This window comes from Oryctolagus cuniculus, chromosome 18, assembly GCF_051225735.1.
Source record: "Oryctolagus cuniculus isolate XC-2025 breed Fujian yellow rabbit chromosome 18, ASM5122573v1, whole genome shotgun sequence".
In the NCBI taxonomy this organism is placed as follows: Eukaryota; Metazoa; Chordata; class Mammalia; order Lagomorpha; family Leporidae; genus Oryctolagus; species Oryctolagus cuniculus.
Genome location: NC_142884.1, coordinates 62673915 through 62696446, shown reverse-complemented (window position 1 = coordinate 62696446; position 22532 = coordinate 62673915). Strand labels below are relative to the sequence as shown.

Genomic DNA, 22532 nt, shown 5'->3' with positions numbered 1-22532 from the left:
CTGCCATGAACCTAAGACTAAACCAGCTAATAAAAATCTCAATCTCAGTCTCTCTGTCTGTCTCTTTCTCCCCAACTCTGCCTTACAAATAAACGAATAAATCTTCAAAACAAACACAGAGACCAGCTACAGATCCTATCTTCCTCACCAGCTATCTGGCAGTCCTAAATCATGTCACAGAATGAGAATCAGGGCTCCCCATGTTTCTCCCTTTTTAAAGAATATGGACAAGGGGCTGGCGCCATGGCTCACTTGGTTAATCCTCTGCCTGCGGCACCGGCATCCCATATGGGTGCCAGCTTCTAGTCCCGGTTGCTCCTCTTCCAGTCCAGCTCTCTGCTGTGGTCCAGAAGGGCAGTGGAGGATGGCCCAAGTGCTTGGGTCCTGCACCCGCATGGGAGACCAGGAGGAAGCACCCGGCTCCTGGCTTCAGATTGGTGCAGCGCCAACCATGGCAGACATTTGGGGAGTGAAACAATGGAAGGAAGACCTCTCTCTCTCTCTCACTGTCTATAACTCTACCTGTTAAATAAATTAAAAAAAAAAAAAAAAGAATGTGGACAAAATCTCTCTGCCTCTCTCCATGCCTTGTAACAAAAAAAAAAAAAAAAAAAAGGAATGGAGAAGACTTGTTAGATCACCCAACACCTGTGTCCCCAGTGGCCGAGGCAGGTGGGAGTCCCCAGTTGGAAGACGTGACTAGATCTTTGTTCCTCTCCTTAATGAGGCCAGAGGGACTCCTTGGAGCTACGGCATCTGTTTCGATATTTTGAGAATTTTGCTTTAAAAGAGACTTTGTGGTCTACTATGGATTCCTCAGTTTTCTCCCCTGAAAACACGGGGCCTAGACTAGCCATCACTTGCCCTATCCACTTACATAACAGCAGAGGAGACTCAGGCGCAGAGAGAGGAAGTATCTGGAGTTGCACAGTTATGTACAGCAGAGTCATTCCCAAACTTCTTAATGTCCTCTTTTCCCTATGTTTGGAAAGCAAATACATACATACATACATACATACATACAGAGAGAGAGAGAGAGAGAGATGGAATAGCAAAAGAACATTAGGGCCGGCACTGTGGCATAGCAGGTAAAGTGGCCACCTGAAGAGCCAGCATCCCATATGGGCACCGGTTCAAGTACCAGCTGCTCCACTTCTAATCTACCTCCCTGCTATGGCCTGGGACAGCAGTAGAGGATAGCCCAAGTTCTTGGGCCCCTGCACCCATGTGGGAGACCTGGAAGAAGCTCCTGCCTTTTGATTGGCCCAGCTCTAGCACTTGGGGAGTGAACCAGCGGATGGAAGACCTCTCTCCTCTGCCTCTGCCCCTGCCTATCTGTAACTCTGCCCTTCAAATAAATAAATAAATCTTTAAAAAATCCAACCATGGTAAATATATCTATCTCCTGAAGCATTTCACATTAAGAAAAAAAAAAGAAATTAATAGAAACCCAGTGAACTCAAAGTCTGGAGCTGTTTAGTAGTAATGTGTTCTATGCTACCACTGGCTTCTTAGCTTTGAGAAACGTCCCATGTTCATGTATGATGTTAACAATGTGGGAGATCAGCTGAGGAGTATAAGGAATCTGCATTATTTTTGTATCTCCTCTGTAAATTTGAAATTATTCTAATATAAGAGGACTATTTTTAAAAGGTGATAAAGGCATACGAAAACAAGTTCAGACTAAATAGCAGGGTTTAAAGAAACAATAACAAAAAAGAAAAACAAACCCCAAAAGTCCCTTTCTTCTACCTTGTAATTCTGCCTTTAAATTCTAACCACTTTTAATAGCTTGATGCATCTCTTTCCAGGTATTTTCTTGTATGTTTATTCAAACTCACAGAGATACACTTCAAATATTACATCTCACGTAACCCTTCAAATAACAGCATCAGAGTGGCATTACGGCTGAATGAGGAGAAAGTGGCTCGTGGCCCAAAGTCACAGTTAGCCAACATCAGGGACCACACTCAAAGTGGGGTCTTCCTAACTCCAAATTCCACTCTTTTGTGCTCCCCAAGGCACACACTCAGCCAAGGACTCTGTCTACATGGAGACGGGACCTCCTGCCCTCAGCGTGGGCACGCCCGCAGACTTGCACCAACCTCCCCATCTCTTTCCATCCTAGCCAAGAGGAAGGCGATGTTGGCCATGGCCATGACTGGCACAGAAAATACCAAGTGCAGTATTGGACATGCTTTGTGCGTGACGGCTGGGAAGGGGGTGTGCTCTGTCCGTCTCAGGAAACCCAGGGGTGTGGGAGTTCATCGTGTGGGTCACAGCGAGCCCCTAAAACACCTCTGGCATTCACCGAGAGCAGAGGATTCAAAGCACAAACTACACCCAACTTCTGGGCTCCACTCGCCCCGAATGGAACTTTCACACATCGAAGGTCAAAGTGAAATTTCTGGGCGGGTTCTCAGTGATTCATAAAGCCAGTCGCCACTTGCAGGAGCTCTGAATCGGAGGAAATCAGAACAATGCACCAAGCCTCTCAGCCCTGGCCTGTGGGCAGTGCAGGGTCCTGGGCCCGGGGCGACCCTCCCAAGAGAAAAATGGGCTGAGGAGGCAGGAGCAGAGGGGGGCACTGGGAGTAACGCGCTGCGTCTTCGCTCTGCACCAGCACCTACAGTCAGCCCTTGCTCCTCACACCGCCCTGTGAGAATGCGCACTGCTCATCCCCATTTCACAGTCAAGGGAACAACCCAGAGAGGAGAGGGATCACGCATGCGCCTCACATTCCATAACCGGCTGAGAAAGGGTTCCAGGACGAATCCATGGCCTTAGACTCCAAAGCAGGTGTTTGTTCTAACTGTGGCAAAGCAACTTTGCAAACCATGCATTTTAATTTGCTAAGCTAAAAAAAATGCCTCCCCCAAGCAAACAAACAAACAAAAACCAAATTGCTTCCACAGCATATGCCACCCTCACACTGTGATTTATAGTCTGCCAGGAGATGTTAAAGCAAAACCAACTGTTGGGCTGGGATTTGGCACAGCCACTGAGGCTGCTGCTCAGGGTGGCCACATCCTACATCAGAGCCTGGTCCAGGTTCCTGCTAATGCAGACCCTGGGAAGCAACCTGACCACTCAAGTAGCTGAGTCCCTGTCATTCACAGGAGAGACCTGGATGGAGACCTGGGCTCCTGGGTTCATCCTGGCCCAGCCCTGGCTGTTGTAGACATTTGAGGAATGAACCAGAAGATGGAAGGGGTGTGTGTGTGTGTGTGTGTGTGTGTGCGTGTGTTTCTGTATCTTTCAAATAAAACAAAACAAAAACCAACAGCCCAAGGGAACAGGTGTTTAGCCTAGCAGTCAGGAGGCCTTCATTCTACATCAGAGGACCTGGGACCATTCCCGGCTCAGGAGTCTGAGGCCAGCTTTCTGGGAAGCAGAAGTGGGGGTTCAAGCAGCTGGGCTCCTGTCACCCACATGGAGAGACCAGCATCGCATTCCCAGCTCCCTGCTTCAGCCCCGTCCCAGTCCCAGTAATTGTGGGCATTTGGGGGAGTGAACCAGCAGACAGAGTATCTCTGTCTCTCTCTCACTCCATCTTTCAAGTAGATGAAAATAAACATTTCTTTAAAAAATATTTCAAAATATGTATTTATTTATTTGAAAGTCAGAGTTAGAGAGAGAGAAGGAGAGGCAGAGAGAAAGAGATGTCTTCCATCTGCTAGTTCACTCCCCAGATGGCCACAACAGCCAGAGCTGTGCCAATCCAAAGCCAGGAGCCAGGAGCTTCTTCCGTGTCTCCCACGTGGGTGCAGGGGCCCAACGACTTGGGCCATCTTCTACTGCTTTCCCAGGCCACAGCAGAGAGCTGGATCAGAAGTGGAGCAGCCGGGACTCGAACCAGTGCCCATATGGGATGTCAGCACTACAGGCAGCAGCCCCACCCACTATGCCACAGCGCTGGCTCCCCAAAAAATCATCTTTAAAAGAAAAGGACCTGATCTTTATTTTTTATTTTCTGAAAGATTTACCTATTTATTTGAAAGTTAGAGTTACAGAGAGGGAAAGACAGAGCCAGCGAGGTCTTCCAGATACTGGATGACCTGGTTTACTCCCCAGATGGCCACAGCAGCCAAAGAAAGCTGGGCTGAAGCCAGGAGCCAGGAGCTTCTTCTGGGTTTCCCAAGTGGGTATAGAGGCTCAAAGACTTGGGCCATCCTCTGCTGTTTCCCAGGCACATTAGCAGGGAGCTGGATCAGAAGTGGAGGAGCCAGGACTTGAACTGGTGCCCCGTTCTGATACCAGTGCTGCAGGCTGTGGCTTAACCTGTTGCACCATAGCACTGGCCCCAGCATCTGATCTTTAAAGGATACCATCATCTGAGACGTGTTTTGTATGCACTTAGTTCCATCTTAAGAAGTCTAGTATAAGGTGCACCCCAACAAATCACCACTGTCCTTCATTGTGCACACATTTATTGAATGCTTGCTGTATGCAGTCACTGTCTTTCTGAGCGATGCCGTCTGTGTTGGAGGAGTTGTCCCGCCTGGTCTCTGGGTAGCAGAAAGTGACTGATTTAAGAAAGATTCCTTCACCTGATGTTTAAAGCACTGGCTCTCAGCTGGGGACACTGTCCCCTCCATCCTCCAACAGTGTCTGCAAACACTTCGGAATGGCACAACGTCAGGGAGGGAGTACTGCTGGCATCTAGAGAGTAGGGGTCAAAGGGCAGAGGTCTAGAGGGTAGAGGCCAGAGAGGTTGGTCAGTACCCCTCCCCCAACAGCAACAGCACGCTATCTGGCTCGGATATCAACGGGGCTGGGATTGAGAAACCCTCACTTAGGGAGGCCGTCCACATTCTTTCTTGGAAATTACAGAGACAGAAACCTTTGGAAGGGGAAGAATGTTCCACAGGGAGCAGATGACAGCCCTGGGGAGAGGTGGGTGCAGGGGGAGAGGATTTACCTGGTGATTATGGAGCTGTTTAGGCAGAACCAGGAAAGAGCTCTACTTTCCTGAGCCTCCTACGCCTTCGGCTAATTTGCTTCTTTGGCATATCTTGGATCCTCTGCCTACCTCCTTCCAGAAGGAGACCAGATGGTGAAAACGGAGGGCCCGGGAGATAAAATCAGACGCTCTGGGTTGAATCCCAACTTTGCAATAATAAAAATGACTTGAATTGACTGAGCCTCAGTTTCTGCATCTGAGAAGTGGGAATGGACGTGTTATCCCTCCCACTGCTGAGAACAGCTGTTGAACGTGTCTGGCTCTGTGCAGAGGCTCACGTGTAACTCTGACATTATGATGGTTTCTACTTGCCTGTCCACAGTGTGTTACTATGTGGAAAAAGCAGCCACAAAGCCATATGTATTGTGTGCATCCAACTTTTTTTTTTTTTTTTTTGACAGGCAGAGTGGACAGTGAGAGAGAGACAGAGAGAAAGGTCTTCCTTTGCCTTTGGTTCACCCTCCAATGGCTGCTGTGGTCGGCGCGCTGCAGCCGGCGCACCGCGCTGATCCGATGGCAGGAGCCAGGAGCCAGGTGCTTTTCCTGGTCTCCCATGGGGTGCAGGGCCCAAGTACTTGGGCCATCCTCCACTGTACTCCCTGGCCACCGCAGAGAGCTGGCCTGGAAGAGGGGCAACCGGGACAGAATCCGGTGCCCCAACCGGGACTAGAACCTGGTGTGCCGGCGCTGCAAGGCGGAGGATTAGCCTAGTGAGCTGGGGCGCTGGCCCCAACTTTTATTCAATATGAATGTCTGTGAAGAAAAGAATCTACAAGTAATTGTATCAAACGGCTAAATTGTCCTTGAATGCACAGAAACATTAAAACACACTGAAAAACTAACTATGTTACCTTCAGTATTACATAGGAAATACATGTTATTGCAACTCCTAAAAGTTTACCTTTTCAAAAGATATTTTGTGGTATGAGGAAATACATAGGATGCAATTAAGCAAAAACAAGTTGTACAAACATGTGGAAGGTCTGGATGGAGTTCCCGGCTCCCAGTTTCATCCTGGCCCATCTCTGGCTGTTGCAGGCACTATGGGAGTGAACCAGCAGAGGGAAGATCTCTCTTTCCCTCTCTTTCTCTGCCTCTCAAATAAGATAAAACAAATAAATAAAAGTTGTGGGGCCAGTGCTGTGGGGCAGTGGGTTAAAGCCCTGACCTACAGCGCTGGCATCCAACACGGGCACTGGTTTGAGTCCTGGCTGCTCCACTTCCGATCCAGCTACCTGCTAAGGTGCCTAGGAAAGCAGTGAATGATGGCTCAAGTCCTTGGGCCCTTTCACCCATGGGGGAAACCCAGAAGAAGCTCTTGGCTCCTGGCTTTGGATCAGCTCAGTTCTGGCTGTCATTTGGGGAATTAACCAAAAGATGGAAGATCTCTCTCTCTGTCTCTACTTCTCTCTGTGTAACTGTCTTTCAAATAAATAAATATTAAAAAAAAGAGTTGTACAGACACACACTGTCCCATATGGTAGCCATCAGTTCCATGTGGCTATTGAGCACTCAAAATGTGCTCCAAATTAAGATGTGCATGCATGTAAAACATATCACTGTAAATTTTTATATTGATTGCATGATCAAATAATAATGTTTTGGGGGCATATTAGGTTAAATGACATACAATATTAAAAGTAATTTCCCGTTTTCATTTTTACTTAATGATGCTATTGTAACATTTAAAATTATATATGTGGCTCACATCTGTGGTTTTCAAAATATTCCTTTTAGGGTCAGCATTGTGGCACAGTGGGTGAGGCCACCACCTGAGACACCCACATCCCATAAGGGTGCCAGTTGGTATCCTGGTTGCTCCACTTCCGATCCAGCTTCCTGCTAATGGACTGGGAAAAGCAGAGGAAGATGGCTGAAGTTCTTGGCTCCTGCCACCAATGTGGGAGACCAGGATGAGGCTTCTGGCTCCTGGTTTTAGCCTGACTCAGTCCTGGCCATTGTGGCATTGTGGCCCTTTGGAGAGTGAACCAGCAGATGGAAGATATCTCTTTCTCTTTCTCTGACTTTAAAATAAATAAATCTTTAAAAAAAAAACTAATCCTTTTGAGTAGTACTGATATAGAAACTATGTACTTGGGGTAGGCAGTGCGGTAGGTTAAACTTGAGATACCCGCATCCTATACTGGAGTGCCAGTTTGAATCCTGGCTCCTCTGTTTCAAATCCAGCTTCCTGCCAATGCACCTGGAAGGCAGCAGCAGATGGCCCAAGCATTTAGATTCCTGCCACCTAGATGGGAGACCCCAGTGAAGTTTCTGGATGCTGGCTTCAGCCTGGCCCAGCCCTGGCTATTGTGAACAACTGGGAAGTGAACCAGTGTACAAAAGATCTCTCTCATGCTCTCTCTTGCTATCTGTCTCTCCTCTCCCTCTGTCCCTTCTCCCCACCCCATCTCTCTGCCTTTCAAATAAATAAACCCTAAAAAAATTTATAAACTTGACCGTAAAATGGAAAAAAAAAAAAAAAAGAGGCAGAGAAAAAAACTGAATGGAAAAATACCAAACTCGTCACCATGCTCGAGCGTCAATGATGGGATTATGGGTGGCTTTCTCAGCCACTTGACGCTCTTCTATGCTTTCCAAATGTTCCAGGAGGAGCAGACATCCCCGTGGAGATGTTGAGAAGGGCAGAAGCCATCTCAGATCTCTGCTGTATCCCAGGGCAAGCACCAGCCTCTCCTGCAAGGATGGCGTCTGACGGGGACGCGACTCGGGATGAAACGCTGATGTTTCAGCCAGCTGACTTCTCCCTGGGGCCTAGGTAGGAAGGGGAAGGGTGGCCATCTACTTGCTGCTTCTGTGGGGCCGGGGGCGTCTCCCTCGTGCCTTCCCCACCTGAAGGGAACCAGGGGGACAAGGAGTGTGAGAAGCAGCTTTGTGGACGCTCAGAACCTCCCTGGGCAAGGAAGTGAGTCAGCAGTGAGTCAGCCCCGCAGCCCTGCTTTCATTCTTGGTATTGTTCCATGTGGCTGCTCCTCTCTGTCACCCTCTCCCCTGAACCACATGTGCGGCCTGGAGGCGGCCCAGAAGGGCTCCCGGGTGCTGAGGACCTGCGGTGGACCGTGCGCGGCGCCTGCCAGTGGCCACCCACGTGCTCACCTCTCACCCTTGTGTCACCCACAGTCCTGTGGTACAGATGAGCACACTGAGACCCTGAGAGGTGAGAATTTGGCCAACAGCTCAAATCTGGGAATAGGTCTGGACTCCCCCAGCGCTCTGTCTCCCGGGGCTGCCACGCGACAAGACACGTGCCCATTGCCCTATACTCCTGGTGACTGGGACCCCAGTGCAAACTGTTCCCTCTGTATAACACATGGTTGTGGAAAAGAGCCGGAGAGTCCGAGCTCAGACCCTGATGGCCAGGCCTGAACCTAGGCCCATCTCTACCCCTGCAGGAAGGACTGGCAGGTGAAGCCCCTTTTCAATGACAATGTCTGTCACTGGGAGATGGATGGGGGCGATGTCACCAGAGGAGAGGGGGCGCGCATTCTCAATTCTGCTCCCTCCTAAACCAGACCACGAGCCACACAGCCAGCCATTCAGTTTATTAGCAGGGTGGGTGGGACAAGTGCCAAATGATGCCACGGTGGGGGGCTCACGCCCAGGGATGGAGCATTTTTCTGTCTTTGAATCTGGCTGATTTTTGGTAATTTACTGTTCTCATAGGTAATATGTTCACATGATCCAAAAGCTATACACATCATGCATGCACGCATATGCAATCATTGTTGAAGCATCTTTCTCCTGCTGTTTTCAGTTTCCTGTGCATCTTTTCTTGATAGACAAAGAGGTACACACATACACACACACACACACGTAGACACACTTCCTTATATACAGAAGGCACAGGCTCCTTTGACAAAACAGAAATGTTGGAGAGAAGACTGTGTTGTTGCAGACGCTTTAGTGAAAAGAAATCTGTGGGGATTTTCTCCCTTAGGGGCACCTTTTCCTTCATTTTTGTGTTTTTTTTTTTTTTTTTTTAAGAAGTCAGGTTTAATGAGGCAGAACTTACATACAGTCAAGTTCGCCCTCTTTGGTGTTAGACTTGCAGGATTTTTAAAAATTATCTATTTTCATTTTTATTTGAAAGGCAGAGAGATAGACAGACACAGAGAGATCATCCATTGGCTGGTTCACTCCCCAAATGCCTGCAATAGCCAGGGTTGGGCCAGGCAAAAGCCAGGAGCCCAAAACTCAATTGGTTCTCCCTTGTGAGTGATAGGGACCCAAGGACTTGAGCCATCTCCTGCTGCCTCCCAGAGGGCAAATCACCAGGAAGCTGGAATCAAAAGGGGACTCAAGCCCAGGCACTTGGACGTGAGATGTGGGCAGTTTTGTTTTGTTTTGAAGATTTATTTGAAAGTCAGAGTTGTAGAGAGAGAGGGAAAAAGAGAGCGAGCGGCCATCCTCTGGTTTACTCCCCAGGTGGCTGCAATAGCCGGGCTGGGCCAGGCTGAAGCCAGCAAGCAGCAGCTTCTTCAAGGTCTCTCACATGGGCAGCAGGGGCCCAAGCATCTGCACCATCCTCCGCTGCTTTCCCAGGTGCATTAGCAAGGAGCTGGATCAGAAAAGGAGCAACCGGGACAGGAACTGGCGTCCCTATGGGATGCTGACATCACAGGGGGCTTACTTGCTCTACCACAACACCAGCCCAGAAATATAAGTGTCTTAACTGAAGCACCAAACACCTGCTCCCAGTCCTGCAAATTTTGACAAATGCTACAGTTGTGTAGCCACTATCACAATCCAGATGAACCATCCTCCTTACCCCTGATTCTTCACGCCGTTTTGCAGTCATCCTCTACCACAGCCTCTGTGTCCCTGGCACCCACTGATATGTTCTCTGTCCTTCTAACTCTGCCTTTCCCAGCATGGTGCATGAATGGAGTCAAACAACAGGCAACCTTCTGAATCTGGGTCTTGTTCACGGAGCTTAATGCATCTGAGATTCACCCCCGCTCTTGCTGGGTGTGCTGCAGGTGTCAGGGGTTCTGTCCCTGGTTACTGGAGAGTTGTCTTCTGTGACATGGATCTCCTACAGCGTTCCTGCATTTCAGTGAGGGACATCTGGGTTGTGTGCAGTTTGGGGCTATAAACATAAGGTTTTATGTGAGCAGACGTCTTTATTTTGTTGGGGTGAAACCCCAGAAGTGGGATTGCTGGGTTGTAAAGAATCATCCCCATTTCTCTCTCTCTCTCTCTCTCTCTCTCTCTCTCTCTCTCTCTCTAGATCTTAATTGGCTTTCTTTGAGATTCTAGGATTGGGCAATACTTCATTTCATAAAATAGAATAAGCATTCCTTTATTTCATTTTAAAATGTATTTATTTATTTTCATTTTATTTGAAAGGGAGAGATTGCCTATCCATTGATTTACTCCTCAAATGCCCATAAGAGCCAGGAGCTTGGAACTTGGATTAAGGGACAACAGGGACCCGAGTACTTGTACCTTCTGCCTCCTAGGGTGCAAATAAGCAGGAAACTGGAGCTGGGAATGGAACTGGGACTCAAACCCAGGCATTCTGGAATGGGATGCGGGCATCCTAAGAGGCGTCTAAACCACTGCACCAAACGCCCATCCCCTTTGTCTTATTTTTAACCGTTTCCATAGCCCCATGGCCCACTCTCATTGGCCTCATTCCCAGAGGGCCGTGGGCAAGACAGATTCACGGGCCTGCCTCAGACCTCGCTCCGCAGATACGTGACAGAGGTGGGATTCAAACTCAGGTCTGGGTGGCAACAAACCTGCTGGGAGCTGTGATGTGATACTGTCTTCCTGCCAGTGAGACCCACCGCACAAGGGCTGACGGTGTTAATAAAACACAAAGCTCGCTGTCTTTCTAACTTTGGCTCCCTTACAAGAATTCAGCCTTGCGCTGGGAGGAAACCCTGGCAAGGGCCTCTGTGAGCTGGCAGCACGCTCTGCTGCCCGGAGACTACCAGCCTTCCCAAAGGGAATGGTGCCTGATGTTTATGAGTGGGTATGGAATGCGCTCTGAGCCGTGTGTAGCTCACTTAGCATGCATCATCTCAGCAGAGAACCACTCCAGCGGGGCGGACCTGCCTCTCCCTGCAGCCCACCCACACGGCCGCCAACACCTGACCAGCTGCGTGCAGGCGAAGCCTACTCGTGACCCTTCATTCACGCTGTCTGAGCTGCACGGCCCTCCCCTTGTGTAATGACAACTCAGCCATGCTTAACGCCCTCCTGGCACACCTGGATTGGCAAGGTGGTGGCCTGGAGAGGGCATGCGCCTGGGACTCCAGTCCTCCCTTTGGGAGTTCGTGGAGACTCAGGAAGGCTCTATGGGGGCCTGTGTGAGGCCTGGCACCCAGCGGGCAGGCAGCAAATGTTGGTCCCCTTCACTTTCCCTAATAGAAGGGACAGGTGCTAAGCCAGCCATCCAGAGAGCAGAGGCCTGACGCTGTCGCCAGCATGCCATGTGCTTCTCTGAAGTCACCTCCCCGCTCTGCGTCTTCAGTCTGCAGTCATAAAGTGAACCACGGCCAAGTTCACTGTATGCCATGTAATTATCAATACTGCCTTTCTTTCTGTTGAAAGTGGAGGAATTAAGGGGAAAGTTCCTTAGCCTCCTGGCTAGCGGGCTCTGCCCTCCCCCAGCAGACGTGAGATCTTACAGCCATGAAGAAGCTATTGGAAGCGGCAGGAGGCCTGAATCTTATCAATCCCACAAGGCCAATCCCCCAGGGGTGTGTGTGGGGGGGTGCTTCACTGGGGCCCAGAGTAAGTGGATTCTCTGCCTCACTCTTTGTAGCAGCTTGAGTCCAGTAAAATAGAAAAAGTGATGGCTCCTACATCCATAGGCTTTGGGCCTGGGGACTTGGAGCGCACAGAGACCCTGCTGGCGTGAAAGGAGACCACATGGGTGAGCCAGAGGTCTCACAGGAGTTCCATATGGCCTACACCTAGGGTGACCAACTTGTCCTGGTTTGCAGTGAGCATTCCACATCCCAGCAAATCCCTCATCCTAGGCAAACTGGAATGCTTGGTCCCTGTACCTCCAGGGTCATTTCGTAAAGTTGAACTCACAGCCAATATTCAAATTTTATAAGATTCTGCATTGAGCATTCTAAATGTCCAGAATCTCTTAAAAGACGAGAGGACCAGGGTAGGAGATCGGCTGAGCCATGAAGACATTCGTGCTGCATACATTCGAGTCCTGGCTTTGGCTCTCGACTCCAGTTTCCTGCTGATGCACACCTTGGGAGGCAGCAGTGACGGCTCAAGTAGCTGGATCCCTGCCATCCACGTGGGAGACTTGGATTGGGTTCCTGGCTCCTGGCATTAACCTGGCAGGGCCCCAGCAGCTGTGGCCATCTGGGGAGTGAACTAAGGGATGGGAGCTCTATTTGTCCCCCTCTGTCTCTCTGCCTCTCAAACAAAGCAAAACTGGAGGATCTGGTCACTCGGTGCCTACATTTGAACCTGGCAATAAGAGGCTGGGGCTGGTGGTAGCTCCTCTGAGGTGGGTCAAGTACTCACTACTTTGCCACAGTCCCTATCACTCCTTCTTGTCTTGTACCCACCCATGTGCCTCACTCCTTGAATTACCTGCCAGGCCCCTAGAACACTGGAGTTTGCCACCTTCCACGTAGGGCCTTCAAACCTTCAAAGAGCTTACAAATCCAGGAAATGAAACTTTAAAAAGCTGCCCTTTAGTGGCTTCAAAGCACCATTAGTTTTCTCACTGGTATTATTCATTTAAAAACTAATGTAAATGATAAGGATCTTCATTGTTTATCATAAAACTTAAAATGTAAAAGTCAACTCAGGGGCTTTCCTCTCAAACTGACCCTCAAAGACAAATTTTAGTTGCAAGCCACGGAAAATGAATCTACAGGGGCCAGTGCTGTGGCACAGCAGATAAAGCTGCCACCTGCAGTACCAGCATCCCATATGGACACCGGTTTGAGTCCCGACTGCTCCACTTCCAATCCAGCTCTCTGCTATGACCTGGGAAAGCAGTAGAAGATGGCCCAAGTCCTTGGGCCCCTGCAGCCACTTGAGAGACCTGGAAGAAGCTCCTGGCTCCTGGCTTTGGATTGGCCCAGCTCTGGCCATTGCAGCCATTTGGGGAATGAACCAGTGGATGGAAGACCTCTCCTCGCCTCTCTCTCTCTCTCTCTCTCTCTCTCTCTCTCTCTCTCTCTCCTTCTGTCTCTCTGTGACTCTGCCTTTCAGCTAAATAAATAAATAAAGGAAAAGAAGCCTAGAGTAGTTTAAGAAAGGAGAGAGGGAGGGGAAGGGATGGAGGAGGGAGGGGCAGGGAAAGACTGAGTTAATGACTTCTGCAATCAGATTGCAGACCAGTGGGAGTGGATGTCTGGATCCAGGGTCAAGTGGATTCCAAAACTCGGGGCTCTGCTCCAGCCAGAACTCGGTTCCAGCTTCTTTCTGCAAATCAGCATCATTGTCTCAAGCCGGTTTCCCCACACAGAGGAGGAAATGAGCAATGGTAGCGCTGAGCTCACACCCTTGTATTTGAAACCCCACAGTGGGGAAGGTGGTGGGGGTGGGGTGGAATGTCTTCTTTTCCGCCAGTTGGAAAAAATCCTAGGGAAGAATTCTGATTGGTGCAGCTTAGCTTTGTTTCCTGTCCTAAGTCAATCAGGAGTCTGCTTTCATAAGAAAGGGAGGCTGGATATCTGGCAGGCCCAAATCACAGCCACGAACAGGCTGCTTCGTCTCTGGGGTTCTAATGATCTCCACGTTGGGAAACTCATCTCTGCAGTCTAGATTTTTCTACCTAGCATGGCACTCATAATTGCCCACTCTGTGCCAGGAACTATCTTAAATGCTTTGCATATTAAATACTTATATAAACCATGGTGCCCCCCTTAGCATGGTTCACCTTAATTTTTCATCTTTTTAAAAAATTTTTTAGGAATTTTTACTTTTTTATTTGAGAGGTAGAGGTACAGAGAGAGGGAGAGACAGAGAGAAATGTCTTCCATTCACTGGTTCACTCCCCAAAGGACTACAACAGCCGGAGCTGTGCTAATCCAAAGCCAGGAGCCAGAAGCTTCTTCCAGGTCTCCCAGATGGCTGCAGGGCCCCAAGGACTTGGGAAATCTTCTACTGCTTTCTCAGGCCATGGCAGAGAGCTGGATCTGGAGCCCATATGGGATGCCGGCGCCACTGGTGGAGGCTTAGCCTACTACGCCACAGCGCCAGCCCCAGTTCTTCATCTTTAAGATGATTTAGTTGCAGTATTACATACATTTTTAGTTCACGATGTTTTTTTGTTTTTTTTTTGTTTTTTTTTTTTTTTTTTTTGACAGGCAGAGTGGACAGTGAGAGAGAGAGACAGAGAGAAAGATCTTCCTTTGCCGTTGGTTCACCCTCCAATGGCCGCCGTGGCTGGCGCGCTGCGGCCGGCGCACCGCGCTGATCCGATGGCAGGAGCCAGGAGCCAGGTGCTTTTCCTGGTCTCCCATGGGGTGCAGGGCCCAAGCACCTGGGCCATCCTCCACTGCACTCCCTGGCCACAGCAGAGGGCTGGCCTGGAAGAGGGGCAACCGGGACAGAATCCGGCGCCCCGACCGGGACTAGAACCCGGTGTGCCGGCGCCGCTAGGCGGAGGATTAGCCTAGTGAGCCGCGGCGCCGGCCAGTTCACGATGTTTTTGACTTCCCACGGGTCTGTTAGGCTGTAAGCCCACCCTACACTGAGGAGCATCTGTAAGTGCACATTATCTCACCGAGTCGTCTCAAGACCCCCGAACAGAGCTCACTGTTCCTGTTTCCCAAACTCAGGAAGTAAGGCGCAGCCATTAGGTAGCCGAGACCCTTGCCTAAGTGGCAGATGAGGCTGTGCGCGCAGGCAGCTGGGCCGCGAATCGCCGATCTGAGAGCTGCACACGACGCTGCAAAGGATGGGTCCCAAACACCCACGAGCTGGCAGTGCACAGAGCTGCGGCCACCAATAGTGAGGCTTTCCATCTGGGAGCGTGGGAGGGGGAGGGGTGAGAGGTCCCCCAGATTCCTGCCACGCTTGCTGCCTGGGCTGGGGAAGCGGCTCTGGTCTGCCGCGGAGCCACCGGGCGCGGCACTTTCTGTGTCTTGCCCTGCCAGGCACCGCACACCCTCCTGTGCTGCATTCTTGCTTCTCACCACGTCTGCCTCCAGTGACCCAGCCCTGCATCAGTAAGCAGAAAGGTCGTGTTTTCTTTTTCCCTGTTTAGCGTTCCTGCTTCAGACCTGAATACGAACAGCAACGAGCTCCTTGAGCGTCTTGGGTTTTAGGGAAATTCAATTCAATTGAAAAAATATGCAGTGAGTTTCTACTTGGAGCCTGACTATGTGGCCTGGGATCATAACAATAAATGAGAAACAGACTCTGCCCTAAAAAAATGGAGGCCATATTAAAAAAAAAAAAAAAAAAAAAAAAAAAAAAAAAAAAAAAACACCTCTTTATCGCTAAACTGCCCTGTTCTGGGTTAGGTAAAGGATTTCTTGAAGGCCTGAGTTCCCTCAGTTTCTAAACTTCTCCAGTGGCTCCTACGAACCCCAGGCAGTCTCACTACTCTAGAACGCGGCTGGCATGGACAACAGCCCCCCCCACCCCCAAGAGTAAATCAGGCTTTTCAAGTGGGCCCAAACAAGGGCTTCCTCTGTCACCACCCCCACCCGAGGGAGCTGATTTGTCCCCTGCCTTGTTCACCTGCAGGAATTCTGCTTGTCTGTTATCACCTCCAGGCCACAGCCATCCTCTGGACTGTTCTTTATCCACAGCTGTTTCATTTTTAAAAGTTGTTAATTATTTGAAAAGCAGAGAGAGACAGAGAGATCTTCTATCACTGATTCATTCCCCAAATGCCTTTTGCAGGGCTGGGCTAGGCCAAAGCCAGGAGCCAGAAACTTCCATCCGAGTCTCCAAGGCGGGTGGCAGCGACCCCAGTACCTGTGCTGTCACCTCCTGTCTCCCAGGGTCTGCATTAGTAGGAAGCTGGAAATGGAAGCAGAGCTGGGACTTGAACTCAAGCACTCAGATACGGGACACTGGTATTTTAGGTAGTTTTGTTTTGTTTTGTTTTTTGACAGGCAGAGTTAGACAGTGAGAGAGAGAGACAGAAAGGTCTTCCTTCTGTTGGTTCACCCCACAAATGGCCGCTATGGCTAGCGTGCTGCACTGATCCGAAGCCAGGAGCCAGGTGCTTCTTCCTGGTCTCCCATGTGGGTGTAGGACCCAAGCACTTGGGCCATCCTCCACTGCCTTTCCAGGCTACAGCAGAGAGCTGGACTGGAAGAAGAACAACCGGGACAGAACCAGCACCCTAACCGGGACTAGAACCTGGAGTACCGGCACTGCAGGCGGAGGATTAGCCTAGTGAGCCACGATGTACCAAATGCAGTAGCCTTAGGCAGCCATGTTGTTACCACATGATTCGCCTCCTGAGCACAGCTGACTGGTTTTGAGTGATCACCTGACCCAGGGGTACCCATCCATTGGCTTCTTCCTCCTTGAGATTCCAACCTGAAAGTTCAGAGGCGCAGTGAGGATGGTGGGCCCTCTGCCCCAGGAGGTCTTTGTGCCCCTGAGGTAGGTGTCAGGATGGCCCGAGGATGCGGGTAAGAGAGCATCCAGGAGGCACTGCCTCAACTGCAGGGGAGGACAGGAGGCGGCTCAGAGCTGGAATTGAACGCCACGAACGCCACTCCTGTCCTTGGATGTCTGGTACCTTTCAGTCCACCTTGCAGCGAACTCCCAGTTCACTGGAGCAAGTCTGACATGGTCTCATTTAGCTTCTTGCAACCAGCCAGTGACTGGAGCCTCCAACTGTTTCACCCACACCATGGTTCTCACATCCTGCCTGTCCTCAAAACGCCGCGCTGTCCTTTTGGCCCCCTCCCTCTCCCCTGGACTTCCCCTGGGCCTCTGGGCCCAGCGCAGGGCCTCGCACTCCGAGGCGACGTTCACCTCCAGACGCCACTGCCTGGCTCCCCAGCCCTTCCCCATCGGGCCGAGCATCTAACCTCATTCCCCACTACTCCTCACTCCACACCCTCCAGTGTGGTTAAACCAGTCTCTCCAAGACATCCGGCTGTGTCTCGGGGCCTTTGCTCACGCTGGAACGCCCTCCTTCCTCTTCTGCCCCGCTTTGTCCTTCGAATACCAGCCCCTCCTTCTCATTCGTTTCTCAGGCCCTGAAGACCCACTATGCACCACCCACGGTGCCCAGGCCTGGGTTACAAAACCCAGGCACCGCCACCTTGCCGGTGGCCGGGACCTTCTGCGAGAACCTCTCTGGTGTTGGTCTTGCCCACCCCACCGCCTCCTGCCACCTGGATTGTCCTCATCTCCGGGGCTGGACCCCCGAGTTGTACTTTTGAGAATTTAAATTTCCATGGTGGAGCCCTGGGGACGCGCTGGGCACCTCAAAAATAACTCTTCGCCGCCTGCCTGCCCCGCTGACAGTGTCTCCCGCCCGGCGAAACGCAAGGACAGAGAAGCGCTTGTCTGCCTTCGCAGGCCCTGGGATAAACACTCAGCCTGGGTTTCAGCTGATCCCAGTAACCCCGGCCATGAAGCTCCATCTAAATCCAGGGGGGAGATGAACAAATAGAGGTTTCGTTTGTTCTGTGTAGTCCCGGCCGCTCCGGGGGAGGCCTCCCCGGCCCGCCTCGCCACAGACCCACGCTCAACAAACAAGGCAGCCACCTCCGGGTCCCCTCCCTTGTCCCCAGCCCTCTGAAAGACACCTTTCAGCGCCGTGCCTGTCCTGGGTGGCGGCGGGCAGGACCCGGGGCCCCCCGATTTCATTCTCTCCCCAGAGGGTGAAGCCCGGTGCCTCAGCCCGGCCAGACCTCACCACAGAATTCCTCTGCACCGAGAAAGTGCGCTCTGGAAACACAAAGTCGCCCTTTCAACTCGGGAAGCAGAAAGAAAATCCTCCCCACCACCCAACCCCAAACCTGCGCTTGGCCCGGCGCCCGAGGTGGCTGGCAGGTTCCCAGTGAATCACTTCCCGCTGGCCCGTGATTGCATCAGCGCGGCCCAGTGAGGCCGGCGGGAGCTTCCTGGTCCCCTGAAGACGCCTCCCGCCGCCTGTGTGCCCGATTCTGCCTCCCTCTTCCCTTGTGAGCCCGGCTCTTTTAACTAACCCGGGCCAGGCCACGAACTGGGTTCAACCCAGCTGGCTGAGTCTGGAGACTGATAGTTCTGGAAAGTTCTCTGGCAGTTCTGAGGCAGGAGCTGTTGTACCCATTAGGGGCTGTGCCTCCGAAATCGAAAACTGGCTCCCTCCCTCTGTCCCCCACGAAACCTTACACATGAAGTCGCCGCTTGCAACTGTCCAAAGCCGAGCCCAGTGATAACAACTGTCACTTAAAAATATTTTTTTTGTTGTTTATTTGTAAGGCAGAGCCACAGAGAGGGACAGACAGAGACAGAAAGACCTTTCATCTAGCAGTTCACTCTCCAAATGAAGGCAACAGTGGGGGCTGGGCCAGGTAGAAGACGCAGACTCTGTGTCTCCCCCGTGGAGGTAGGTGCTATGATTAGCCCCATTTCACAGATATGGCAACTGAGGCCCAAAGAAATTAGGTGGTGGCTTGCATTGTGGTGCAGTGGGTTAAGTCACTGCTTACAACACCGGCATCCCATATGAGCACTGGTTCAAGTCCCAGCTGCTCCACTTCCAATTCAGCTCCCTGCAAATGCACCAGGGAAGGCAGCAAAAGATGGCCAAGTATTTGGGCCCCTGGCATCTGCATGGGAGGCCCATATGGGTGATGGCTTTGGCATGGCCCTACTTCAGCCATTGTGGTCATTTGGGGAGTGAATCAGTCAATGGAAGATCTCTCTCTGTCTTTCCTTGTCTCCCTGCAACTCTGTCTTTCAAATAAGTCAAATCTCTTAAAAAAGAAAGAACAAAGTTCGGTGGCTGGTGCATAGCAGGCGAGCGGCTAAGCAGGCGCTCAGAAGAAGCCAGCTGCTGCCTCCACACCGTCTCCCTCCTTCTCCCCTTTCTAAGGTCTCCCATCCTCTAAGGACGGAGCAGGATCCTACCCCTCCCAGACTTACCTGCAGCCCCCTCGGAGCTCTGCCGCGTCCGACTCCGTTCACTCTGTCTGTCAGCACCTGCCAGGCCATCCTGAAACGCTCACTCACTCACACACCGCATTAAACACCTGTGTGTGCCAGGCCCTGTGCCAGGAGACGCAAGCGTGAACACAGCAGACAAACGGCCTTGCCTTTGTGAGCTTTGCGTTCTGGTGGAGGGAGACAGAGGCGAAAGGATATAAATACACAGAAAGATGGATACATTCGGGGCGGGCGGTGGGCACGGCCTTAAGGCACAGGGTAGATGCCTGCATCCCACAGCAGCGTGCACGGCTCTGGCCCCCAGCTCCGGCTCCTGACTTGAGCTTCCTGTGAATGCTCACCCAGCAGCAGTGACTTAATACTTGGGTCCCTGCCAGCCACGGAGGAGACTCAGATTAAGGTCTCAGATCTTGGCTTGGGCTCAGCCCCGGCTCATGCAGTTGTGGACATTTGGGGAGTGAACCCACGCTCTCTGTCTTAAATAAATAAAAATTTTTAAATAGATGTACGTGTATTAGACAGCAATAACAGCTGAAGAGAGAAATGAGGCTGAGAAATGAGGGAGAAAAGACACAAAGAGAAGCCGGGGTGGGGGGCGGCGGAGGGGTGATGGGGCTCATTAGAAGGTGATGCCAGACTTCCAATCTAATGCAGGTGAGAGTGAGCCATGCAGGGGGAAGGGCATTTGAAAGAAGGGAACAGCAGCTGCAAAGGCAGAGACAAGGCGGTGGCTGGTGAGTGCTAGGAGTGACAGGGAGGCCAGCCTGGCGGGGGCAGAGTGACTGAGAGAGCAGCAGGGAGTGAGCTGGGCAGTGAGGCGAAGCAGCCAGGCCTTCGTGTTGGCGTGCTGTCTGTTCTGAGTAGACGGGATGCCGGCGCAGGCTTTGGGGCATGCTGACTTTTGAGCAGTGCCACGCAGGCTGATGTGTTGAGAGCAGCACACGTTTAGGAGGCTTCTAATGACCCCAGTGAGAAGCGCTGGTGGCTCAGATGGAGGAGCGAGGGAGGGGAGGGCACTCCCATTCTGGATGTATTCTGGAGTCAATCAACAGGATTTGCCGGCAGATTGGAGGTGGGAGGTGAGCAAAAGAGGGGAGCCGGGAGTGATATCCAGGTTTTTGGTCTGAGCATCTGGAAAAACGTAATTGCCATTTGCTGAGATGACTGGAGGAAGAGGTTTGGGAGGGCCATCAGGAGCTGGGTGTTGGCCTTGTGCCGTGGAGATGCCCAGTAGAGGGCTCGGTGGACAACAGCCAGATCAGTGAGGAATTGTGGGGTTGGGAGAGGCGGGGGAGAGCCTCTGGAAACACAACTATGGACGTCCTTAGGGTATGGACGCTGCTCCCCGAGCCACAAAGGTGGGTGAGATCAAGGGAGTGAAAGTAGCTTAAGAAGAGAGGCCTAAGAACCACGCCCAGGCCGCACCAACATCCAGTCCCCGAGAGAAGGAAGCAGCAGGAGACCAAGGGAGAGGGTGACAGGAAGAAACCCAGCAGCGAGTATCAAGGAAGAGAGAAACTTGCGCTGTGGGTCACGTAACAAGAGGACTGAAACTTCACCAGCGGATAAAAATAAGAAATGCTTCATTAAATGGTTCTCTTGGGGTGGGCTCTGAGGCCCAGAGGGTTAGGCTCCCATACTGTAGGGTGGGTTCCAGTCTCGACTGCTCCGCTTCCAATGCAGCACCCTGCTAATGCACCTGGAAGGGAGTGGATAACTGCCCAAGTGCTTGGGCCTCTGCCACCCATGTGGGAGACCCGGATGGAATTTCAGGTTTCTCGCTTCTTCCTGGCCCAGGGAAGGAACCAGTGGATGGAAGAGTGTCTCTCTGTCTCTCCCTCTCTCCCTCTGTATGTCACTCTGCCTTTTAAGTTGATAAAAAAGTGAAAATGTTTAAACATTAAAATTGTTCATGGTTCTTTTGCTTAGACTTCTCAAGCAATTGCGAGCTTGGGAGGCACAGGGATTGTGTTCCAAATCCTGTACCCTACCCCCCCCACCCCCGTTCCTTACCCCCACATACCCCAGCTTTGCTAGGGACTGAGGGTCAGCTTACCAATTAGGGACCCTTGGACTCCAGCCGAGCAGCCGAACAATCTCTTAGGCAAGTCATTGCCTCCCAGGTCCAGCGGAAGGAGTACACGGCCAGCTCCCCCTTAAAGAGAGGTTGGAAGGGACCACGTGAGGGCGGCGAGGGGGAGGTGCAGACATCTGCAGGCATCGGCGATTTACGAAGACGCATTTCACTTTTTACGGTGCCCGTGGTGCACAGGGAAAGAACAAGTCTTGGGGCTGCAGGGCTGCTGGTGTGGGTGGCTTGGGAGCTGTGTCTGGTGGGATCCATGCTGCCACCCACTCCGGGGTGGGGGTGATGGCAGGATTCCTCTGCTCTGGCAGGTGTCAGAGCCTGGGAACTGGGAGAAAGAGGGCTGGCAAAGAATCCCAGGGGTTCCGCTAGGCCCAGGGACCTGTTTTGGGAGCAGTGACACTGAACATGAAGTTCTTAACATTTCAGTCAAGTGTAGAATAGGGACCAGCAAGGCGTCTGCACCGCTCGCCCGTGTGTTCACCCGCTGAACGCACCCAGACAGCCCACATTCTCCGAGCCCCTCGCGTCCCCCTCCCAGCCACCACTCTGCTCCAGGGCAGCCGCTGCCCTGACTGCGAACCGCAGGGACTAGTTTTGCCTGTTTTGGGGCCTTCTGTGAATGAGGCTTGCCTTGCAGCGTCTGTCACTCAGCCTGTGAGATCATGCACGCTGTCACGTACAGGCGCAGCCCCTCACTTCTTGCTCCTCCACCATCCGATGATGCTACAACACGCTAGTCCCTTCTACTGGCGATGGACGTGGGAGCTGCCTCCATATGAAGACCATCGCTAACAGTGCCGTCCCAAGCACATCCAGACATGCCTAATGCTTGCTTTTTGCTCCCAACAGTTTATTTCGAAGTTTTTCAACCACTTAGAAAAAATGAGGGCATTGCACAGAGAACGTCTGGTCTGCCTTGGAGCCACTCATGTTCTAACAAATGTTTAATATATCGGCCTCCTCAATGATCTGTCCTCTCCACACATCCATCAATCCATCTTTTTCAAATAGATTTCAGAGTAAGTTGTACACAGCAATGGCTTTACCCCTAAATACTTCAGTATCACTGATGAAAGTTCAATATTTATGAGTTTTTCTTAGAGCAAAAACTTCTCCAAAATGAAATGCATGTATGTTCACTATATCATTTAATGAGGGGCCGGCGCTGTGGCGTAGTGAGTAAAGCGGCCATCTGCGGTGCCGCCATCCCATATGGGTGCTGGAAGAAGCTCCTGGCTCCTGGCTTTGGATCCGTACAGCTCCGGCCATCACGGCCAACTGGGGAGTGAACCAGCAGATAGAAGACTGACCTCCCTCCCTCTCTCTCTCTCTCTCTCTCTCACTGTAACCTCTCTCTGTAATTTTGCCTTTCAAATAAATGAATACTTTTTT

The 22532-nt window shown here is 51.5% G+C and overlaps 1 long non-coding RNA gene across 2 annotated transcripts in view; it reads right to left on the bottom strand.

Moving 5' to 3' along the window:
• Positions 1 to 22532, bottom strand: part of LOC149120998 (uncharacterized) — a 46465-nt gene that overhangs the window by 15476 nt on the left and 8457 nt on the right. The window contains exons 2-3 of one of the 2 annotated variants that reach the window (XR_016225343.1): positions 21108 to 21206; positions 19031 to 19218 (exon numbers count right to left, since the gene is read on the bottom strand). This is a non-coding gene — a long non-coding RNA (uncharacterized LOC149120998). The remainder of the gene's footprint in view (positions 1 to 19030; positions 19219 to 21107; positions 21207 to 22532) is intronic. The other variant, XR_016225344.1, reaches the window with a different exon arrangement.